The sequence below is a fragment of the Episyrphus balteatus genome, chromosome 1, assembly GCF_945859705.1.
Source record: "Episyrphus balteatus chromosome 1, idEpiBalt1.1, whole genome shotgun sequence".
NCBI lineage: Eukaryota > Metazoa > Arthropoda > Insecta > Diptera > Syrphidae > Episyrphus > Episyrphus balteatus.
This window is the reverse complement of record NC_079134.1, coordinates 72361397-72370857: the sequence shown is the minus strand read 5'-3', so window position 1 is coordinate 72370857 and position 9461 is coordinate 72361397. Positions and strand designations below refer to the sequence as shown.

At 38.0% G+C, this 9461-nt stretch overlaps 1 long non-coding RNA gene across 1 annotated transcript; it reads left to right on the top strand.

Moving 5' to 3' along the window:
* Positions 1-6532: 6532 nt before the first annotated feature.
* Positions 6533-8299, top strand: LOC129905753 (uncharacterized). Its single transcript, XR_008770647.1, has 3 exons — positions 6533-7142; positions 7223-7521; positions 7577-8299. It is a non-coding gene; the product is annotated as an uncharacterized LOC129905753 (long non-coding RNA).
* The last annotated feature ends 1162 nt before the right edge of the window (positions 8300-9461 follow it).

Sequence of the window (9461 nt, the reverse complement as noted above, 5' to 3'; positions counted from 1 at the left end):
TAATACCCTCATTGACCAAAACACCAAAACGTTCATCGACCTTCAGTTCAGAAAAAGACTTATACTATGTTTCCACCTACGCTAAATCCGAGATTTAGCTAAGTAGATTTAGAATAAATCTCGAGATTTATTTTAAATCTACTTCGCTTTATCTAAGATTTGGGTTTAGCTACCCTAAATATAATTTTTTCAGCTACTTTCAATCCGAGATTTACAATAAAACTCGAGATTTATGCTAAATCTACTTAGCTAAATCTCGGATTTAGCGTAGGTGGAAACATAGTATAAACGTCATTAAACCTGGACCAGATACTTTTAAGCAGATCAACCAAATTGTAGGAAAAAAATCTCCTATACTTGGCCAACTGCAACATAATAATTCCTTCCTTTCTTCAGATTTAGAAAAAACTAATGCATTCGCTGACTTTTTTGAAAGCAATTTCAAACCTAACCACCCAATCCACTTGCCCGACTTTTTCTCTAGTGTCAACAATGAAGTCACTAGAATAACATCTCAGAATCCTGTGCCCCTTACACAATTTTCTGAAGAAAACTCATCAGTCTACACGACAGCAGATGACATATTTACGAACCCAGTTGACCTTTACGGCTCAATTCAATATGGCAATGCCAAAAAATCTTCGGGACCAGATAAGGTCTCTAATTTTGTCATAAAAAAACTCCCACCGACTGCTATAATAATTCTTACAATTATTCTCAACAATTGCATCAATAATAGCTATTTCCCAAATAAATGGAAAATAGCAGAAATATTCCCTATTCCCAAAAAACCAGGAGCCAATTGTATCAACAATTACCGCCCAATTTCTCTCCTCCCTAACCTCAGCAAACTTCTTGAAATGCTGATCCTCAACAAACTTCGCTCACTATGCTCAACCTTGGGTATAGTGCAGCATAACCAATTTGGGTTCAAAGCATCCCACTCTACCTTCGACCCGTTGTTAAAGCTACACGCTGACACAACTTTGGCTCTCAACAAAAAAGAAACCACCGTAGCCTGCCTGCTTGATATTCAAAAAGCATTTGACTCCGTCTGGATAGAAGGCTTAGTTTATAAGCTGAAGTCTCTTCACTTCCCTAACCATCTCATCCTCATCATCCACAGTTTTCTCACAAACCGTAAATTTTACGTTCGTGTGGGGAATACTAATTCAACACTCAAAAACATTTTGGCTGGAGTTGCTCAAGGATCTCGCCTTGGGCCCGACCTTTTCAACCTTTATACCTCCGACCAGCCCGCAAATCTGCCTAACACCAGAACCCTCCTCTTCGCTGATGACTCCATCACATATAGTGCATCCATAAGCCCAGACATAGCTCTCCGCAGAGTCAAAGATCACATCCATAGACTCTGGGACTACTACCTCCAGTGGGGAATCAAAATTAACCCCTCTAAAACAGAACTCATCTGTTTTAGAAAACCATCGCATAACGGCTTAGCCACAAAATGCAAACTCCTTTCCCTTACCCTTCCAGATAACACAGTTATCAGACCCAAACAAAGCGTTAAATACCTGGGAGTTCACTTCTTTGAAAGGTTCAAATTTAACCAACACGCCAAATTCACCCTTCGCAAGGCAAATCATGCCTTGTCCTTACTACGTCCTCTTATGAAAGTAAGAGGCGGACTCCAAACGAGGACGAAACTTCTGCTTTACAAGCAACTCATTCGTCCAATCCTTACTTACTGTTTCCCTATATGGTACACAATAAGCCCAACCTACATGAAGAAACTGCAACTATTCGAGCGTAAAGCTCTCCGTCATTGCACCTCCCTCTTCAGAAAACCAAACTCTGTCCGCTATTATAGCAACGCAAAGCTTTACGAAGCTTCAAGAATTGTCCCAATAGACAAATACATCTACCATCTTAGCACCAAAATGCTTAGGAAAATCCCATCCCATCCCAGCCCTCTTATTAATTTAATTTCAGGTAACCCAGCCACAGACGACCGATACCTCCAGGTGCTCTCCATGATGGACCCAGCATTTGGAATATCCGATGAAGACAGCTTTTGTAACTTCTACGAAGCTGCAGGAACGCAGCACAACAGAGGATGAAGCCGCCAGAAGACCACAAGGACCACCAAACCAAGGACCACCGAACCAAACCAACAAGGACCTTTATTTATTTCAACCCCTCAACCATCACCAGCCAACGACCGTCAGCACTGCTCACGCTGACGTGAAAATCATTTATATTATAAGTAAACATTGTTAGCCTAAGACACTTTTTTAATCAAAATGTAAAATTTAAAATCAACAAATAACGAAGCAGAGCCCCTTCTGTGCTCGCAGATTAGTATACTTTAGACTTAAGACTTTAATAATTGTAAATAATATCCTTTGTAAAACCTTTGAGCTTTATAATAAATATTGTATATATATTGTATAAAATTTAGCGCGAGCAGCGTACCAGGCTTAAAGCCTGGTACGCTGCTCGCGCTAAATTTTAGCTCCCATACAAATTATCGAAAATTTTTAGCCGAGATAAAATGGATCCCATACAAGTTATCGATAACTTGTATGGGAATTTTAAAATGAAAAACAAAAGAGAGAAATTCGCAAAAATGCGAGGAAAAAGGAAAGAGAAAATGCTAGTCTCACAGACAGTAGCAGTGAGAGTGAGATGGAGATTGAATCCAATGAGAGCAACAATGAGAAGGCAAGTACTACAAGCGCGCAACAGATGCATAATTGTGTCCATATAGGTTGCATAAGCCCGTTGCCGTGAAAAAGGACGCCCAAGCCGAAACCGAAATTGCGCTAATGAAATAAAAACCTTCTTGCAAGGAATGCAATTCTATGCAAAAGTTGTTATGTTATTTCATCGTGTTTTGGTGCAACCATGAATTTTGGATGATTATTTGAAAAAAAAACATTTTTTTTGGGAGATTAAACATATAAATTTCAAGCTTTCTATATGAGTTGCACTGGAATCACAGTGTCGGTGATAAGCACTCACCCTTGTCTGAAATAAAACAAACAAGATTAAATTGAAGTGCCATTACCCTTCAAGCAAGAAAACTGAGTTCAACAAAGAAACTCCGACCTCAGACCGCGAAAATCGGGCTTGCACTCACACACTTGCAACTTTTTGTGTATGAACACAAAGTCGAACGAGAATCGTGGTGAAAAATGAGAAAAGGAAAAGAAAGACAGCAAGCAAACAGGTCCGACCTCGGTCCGAATCCGCTCCGCCTGAGGAGTACCTGAGTCCGACTTCGGATCAGAAACTAGTCCGAAGGCGGCTCAAATTAGTATGGAAATTATAATCACCGCGAAGTCGATTGCATATGTATTGGTGTGGTGAAAATCTCCATTCCGAGAAAACGGAGCCGAAGTCGGACCTGAGGCGGAGCAGCGAAAACCTACCAAAAAGAGGAATAAAAAAGGGATGACGTTTCGCATTTGCGACCAAAAAAAGAACAAGATTTATTTTTTTTTTTTCACTGAAACTGTTTTATTTTTTTTCTTTTCTTTATTTTATTTTCACAAACACAATTTTTATAACTATTTTCTGGTGAAGGTCAGCGGCAGGAGAACTCGATGTAATTCGACAAATTGTGGATGTTGAATGTATGTGGGTGCTGGTGGCGTCAGGCTGCCGAAGAAGATTTCCTAAGAAAAACACATAATGATTAGTTTATTATTTAAAAAATCACTGCGCGAGCACACTCACCCATATTTTATTGATAAATTCTTTTTTTACCTTAAAATGATCCCATATTATTTAATATTTATTTAATTTAATATTAAACAAGGCGAGATACGACACGCCACAAACACTGCAAGAAAAAAAATAAAATAAAGTTGACGCTTTATTTTTCTCTTCCCTTTGTCTTTTTCCTTTTCGCACTTTTTCACCATGATTCTCGTTCGACTTTTGTGTTCATACACAAAAAGTTGCGAGTGTGTGAGTGCAAGCCCGATTTTCGCGGTCTGACGTCGGAGTTTCTTTGTTGAACTCAGTTTTCTTGCTTGAAGGGAAGGCCAACAAGAGCCAAAGCGTCATTTTATTATTTTTTGTTGAAGTGTTTGGTCGCGTCGTGTCTCGTGTCGTTGTTTGTATAATGTTAGTTTATTAATTATAAACAATTTTATTAAATTATAAACAATATGGAAAACAAAAAAGGTATGTTTTATATATCGCTCAAAGTGTTTGGGTTAAAATGTTGTTTCTTCTTGTGTTGTAGATGTAACCTCTAATGATGAAGAAAAATCTAGAAGGTGAAACATGCGATTGGGTATCTAAAAAAACACCAACAACAGCAGGAGCATCAAATGAAATAAAATGAAGAAAAATGTGTTGTATTTTATATTGTATTTATTGTGAAAATTTCGTTTGCCAAAATAAAATAAAAAATAAAACAGTTTCAGTGAAAAAAAAAATAAATCTTGTTATTTTTTTGGTCGCAAATGCGAAATGTCATCCCTTTCTTATTCCTCTTTCTGGTAGGTTTTCGCTGCTCCGGCTCAGGTCCGCCTTCGGCTCCGTTTTCTCGGAATGGAGATTTTCACCACACCAATACATATGCAATCGACTTCGCGGTGATTATAATTTCCATACTAATTTGAGCCGCCTTCGGACTAGTTTCTGATCCGAAGTCGGACTCAGCTCCGCCTCAGGCGGAGCGGATTCGGACCGAGGTCGGACCTGTTTGCTTGAAGGGTAACTTCATAATATTGGGTGCGTTCACGCACCGATCCAAGGGTATCCGGATACCTTTGTGTTGTTGTAATCCCATATAAAATCTCAGCTGATCGAACACATGTGTTGACAAACAAAAAAATCCAAAGGTATCCTAAAAATTTCTGGATTCTTGTGTATCTTATGGGAGATTTGAAGAACAGCTGATTCGTGTTCACAAACGTAGCGGATACTTAGGTATCTTGGATAGGGTATCTGTGCGTACGTGAACGCACCCATTGACCACCTACAGTACACATAATAAGGTAATACCCTTCAAGCAAACAGGTCCGACCTCGGTCCGAATCCGCTCCGCCTGAGGAGGAGCTGAGTCTGACTTCGGATCAGAAATTGGTCCGAAGGCGGCTCAAATTAGTATGGAAATTATAATCACCGCGAAGTCGATTGCATATGTATTGGTGTGGTGAAAATCTCCATTCCGAGAAAACGGAGCCGAAGGCGGACCTGAGTCGGAGCAGCGAAAACCTACCAGAAAGAGGAATAAAAAAGGGATGACGTTTCGCATTTGCGACCAAAAAAAGAACTAGATTTTTTTTTTTCACTGAAACTGTTTTTTTTTTATTTAATTTTGGCAAACGAAATTTTCACAATATATATAATATAAAATAGAATACATTTTTTTCATTTTATTTTATTTGTTGTTGCTGCTGTTGTTGGTGTTTCTTCTGATGCCCAATCGCATGTTTCACCTTCTGCCTTTTTCTTCATCATTAGAGATTACATCTACAACACAAACAGAAACACATCACTTTAATCCAAACACTTTGAGCGATATATACAACATACCTTTTTTTGTTTCCATATTGTTAATAGTTTGATATAATTGTTTATAATTATACTTATATTTTATTAACAACGACACGAGACACGACGCGACTAAACACTTCAACAAAAAATAACAAAATGACGCTTTTGCTCTTGTTGGCTATGTCTGTCTACTTTTTTTTCCTTTTCTCAGTTTTCACCACGATTCTCTTAGACTTTGTGTTCATACACAAAAAGTTGCAAGTGTGTGAGTGCAACCCCGCTTTTCTCGGTCGGAGGTCGGACTGTCTTTTCTGGACTCCGTTTTCTTGCTTGAAGGATATATTCCGAACGTTGTCAAAATTTGTTTGTCAACAATGGGCACCAATCTGTCAGGTCGGCCTTTAATTTTTATATTTCAATCGCAGTAAAAAGGAAATTTGTTTTTGTTTTAATTTATAAAATGTCATTTAAAAATATTATAAATTAAAAAATAACAAATTTTCTTCGTGTTTCATCGCGGAAAATGGTAAATAATTGTTTAAAAATTAGTTGTGTGCGTGGTTTATCGGTTTTTGTGCGTTTTTCGTCGGTATTTTAAACAATTAAGAATTCGGTAGCTGAAATTGGTCGCCAAAGTGTCATGTTTTGCCAATCCGGCGACCAATGTCAGTTCGGAATATATTACCTTTTTATGTGTACTGTGTTCACCACCTAAGAACTTTTCGTTCATATGACAAATTTCAGGACCAAAATGCAAGGAAAATTACCAGATCAAGCCTGGTACGCTGCTCGCGCTAAATTTTAGCCGAGATAAAATTCCCATACAAGTTATCGATAACTTGTATGGGATCCATTTTATCTCGGCTAAAAATTCGATAATTTGTATGGGAGCTAAAATTTAGCGCGAGCAGCGTACCAGGCTTCACACTTAAACTACACTTGTTGCAACAAGAGCTTCGATTTTAATAATAATTTTGCTTTAAATCTATAGTTTGACCTTTTCTTTTTATAAAAACAAGTTTTTACTTTTATTTAAACTGTTGTTTTTACTTTTTATAAATAATTTCATTACAGCACTAATCAATTTCCATATTTATTTCCACAATTTCTGATGCTTGATGTGTATAAGTAGTTTCAGCTTCTTTCCGCCAGGGTACATGGTCCAGTCCATAAACAAAAAATACCAGGACTGGAAACTCGGCGGTCAACTGAAGTTTGCCTACAAGCTGGGAGGTGTGGTGAATGTCGTGAATCTATCATTTGCTCGTGTCCGATGTGTGGTGAATGTCGTGAATCTATAAATGTGTGCGTGTAAACGTCATTTACCAACGTGGTGGCTTTCACATATATTCACAGACAGCACTGTACACAAAAGGGTTTTGGGGTTAAAGACGTACGAAAGTTTCCAGTCTTGGTATTTTTTGTTTATGGTCCAGTCCATTAACAAAAAATACCAAGACTGCCCTTCAAGCAAGAAAACTGAGTTCAACAAAGAGACTCCGACCTCCACTCACACACTTGCAACTTTTTGTGTATGAACACAAAAGTCGAACGAGAATCGTGGTGAAAAAGTGCGAAAAGGAAAACACCATATGATAGAGGCAAGTGCAACCCCATTTTGCAAATTTGTTTAAACGTCAAAATTAATAAAACAATAAAAAAAAGTAAGCAAGCGAATATCAGTATACTTTCCTACTGATTCTTAAATATAATAACAATCAACTAACAATTTTTCTGTTCATAGGCGAGTGCTGATCATTTTAGAACTAACTGTTTTGAACCATGAAGCAGAAGTTGGTAAAACAATTGGTAATCCTGTACAATTTACTGGTGAAGCAACAATCGCCAATAAACACGCAACAGCACCTGCTGCTCCACCAAAATTGGCCAGTGAATCAACATACCCATCGAAAACAACCAGTGGAAATTTGCCCAGTGCACCACATACAAACCCAATTTACATTGGAAAAAAAACCAACCCCTTTATCCGAGGGTACACCCATGCATCTGGATGTGATGCGAATGACTGGGAATCGACAGCAGGTATTTAATAACATTAATATATCTCCTGATCATTGTTTAATCAATATCTTTCTAGAGAATAACGAATCAGCAGGAGATATCAACAAAGGAATTCATCGTGTATTCACTAAAGTGGAGTGGAAGGTTCACCAACAACAGCAGCAACAACAAATGAAAAGATTTATTTTATTAAATATTTATTTTAAAATTAGGGGTATTCACGATCCGATGCAACTGGTCTAGTATCATTGCAAAAGTGCAAAAGTGTAAAATCTTGCAACACTACAACAACAAAATATATGGATTGAAATTTTACAATGGTCTTGCACTTTTGCTATACCCTAACCCTATTGCAAAATAAAAATACAATGGTGTACATTTTTTTTTGATGGTAGCTCGTCGTCGCGTGTCGCCCATGATGAACAGTTTATATTTTTTATTCTTATTCTTTTTTATTTTGTTTCTTTTGATGTAATTTGTGAAAATAAATTAACCCGAACACAACAAAGAATGAAATTATAAAAAAATTTAAAAAAAAGAAGAAGCATCGGTGGAAAGACTACTCCGTAAAAAAAAAGAGTGAAGCTGATATAAATCATATCATGGATTCCATTCAATATTTACTATAGATAAGAAGAGGTGCGTCCACGATCTATTGTAAAAAAATAAAATTTTACACTTTTACTAGGCCTGTTGCACCAGATCGTGAATACCCCTATTGTATTTATTGTAATTTCTTTTGCTAAAAAAACATTAAAATTTAAAAAAAAAAACATTTTCTGTGAACAAAAGTGATAAACAGAGTTTTTTGTTTTGCTAGAAATGTCAAACATATTCGATACTCGAGTATCGATCGATGTCAAAATGCCGGACGTCATTCGTTCCGACTTCGGCTCCTTTTTCTCGGAATGGAGATTTTCACCACACTAATACATATGCAATCGACTTCGCGATGATTATAATTTCCATACTAATTTGAGCCGCCTTGGGACCAGTTTCTGACCCGAAGTCGGACTCAGCTCCGCCTCAGGTGGAGCGGATTCGGACCGAGGTCGGACTTGTTTGCTTGAAGGGTGGGAACTTTCATACGTCTTTCCTCCCAAAACCCTTTTGTGTACAGTGCTGTCTGTTGTCTGTTGTCTGTTGGTAAATGACGTTAACACGCACACATTTATAGATTCATGACATTCACCACACATAGGACACGAACACAACGATAGGTTCACGACATTCACCACACCTCGTAGCTTGTACGCAAACGTCAGTTGACCGCCGAGTTTCCAGTCTTGGTATTTTTTGTTTATGGTCCAGTCGTCAATTATGCATGTACGCTTTTGTTTTCCTCAGCATTGCTTTGATTTGATTGGTTGGTTTTTTCTTGTACTTCTTTAATAAACAGTTATGATAGAAAGGAAAAAGACAAAGACAGATTGCTTAAAAGCCCAATTCTTCAATTTGCGCTACAAGCTACAACCACAGCTACACCCATAAACAAAAATTACCAAGACTGGATACTCGGTGGTCAACTGACGTTTGCCCATAAACAAAAAATACCAAGACTGGAAACTTTCGTACGTCTTTCCCCCCAAATCCCTTTTGTGTACAGTGCTGTCTGTACACCACGTTGGTAAATGACGTTAACACACACACATTTATAGATTCACGACATTCACCACACATTGGACACGAACACAACGATAAGTTCATGACATTCACCACACCTGGCAGGTTGTAGGCAAACGTCAGTTGGCCGCCGAGTTTCCAGTCTTGGTATTTTTTGTTTATGCGTTTGCCTATAAGCTGGGAGGTGTGGTGAATGTCGTGAATGTATCGTTGTGTTCGTGTCCGATATGTGGTGAATGTCATGAATCTTTAAATGTGTGCGTGTTAACCTCATATACCAACGTGGTGGCTTTTACATATATTCACAGACAGCTCTGTTTTGGGGGGAAAGACGTACG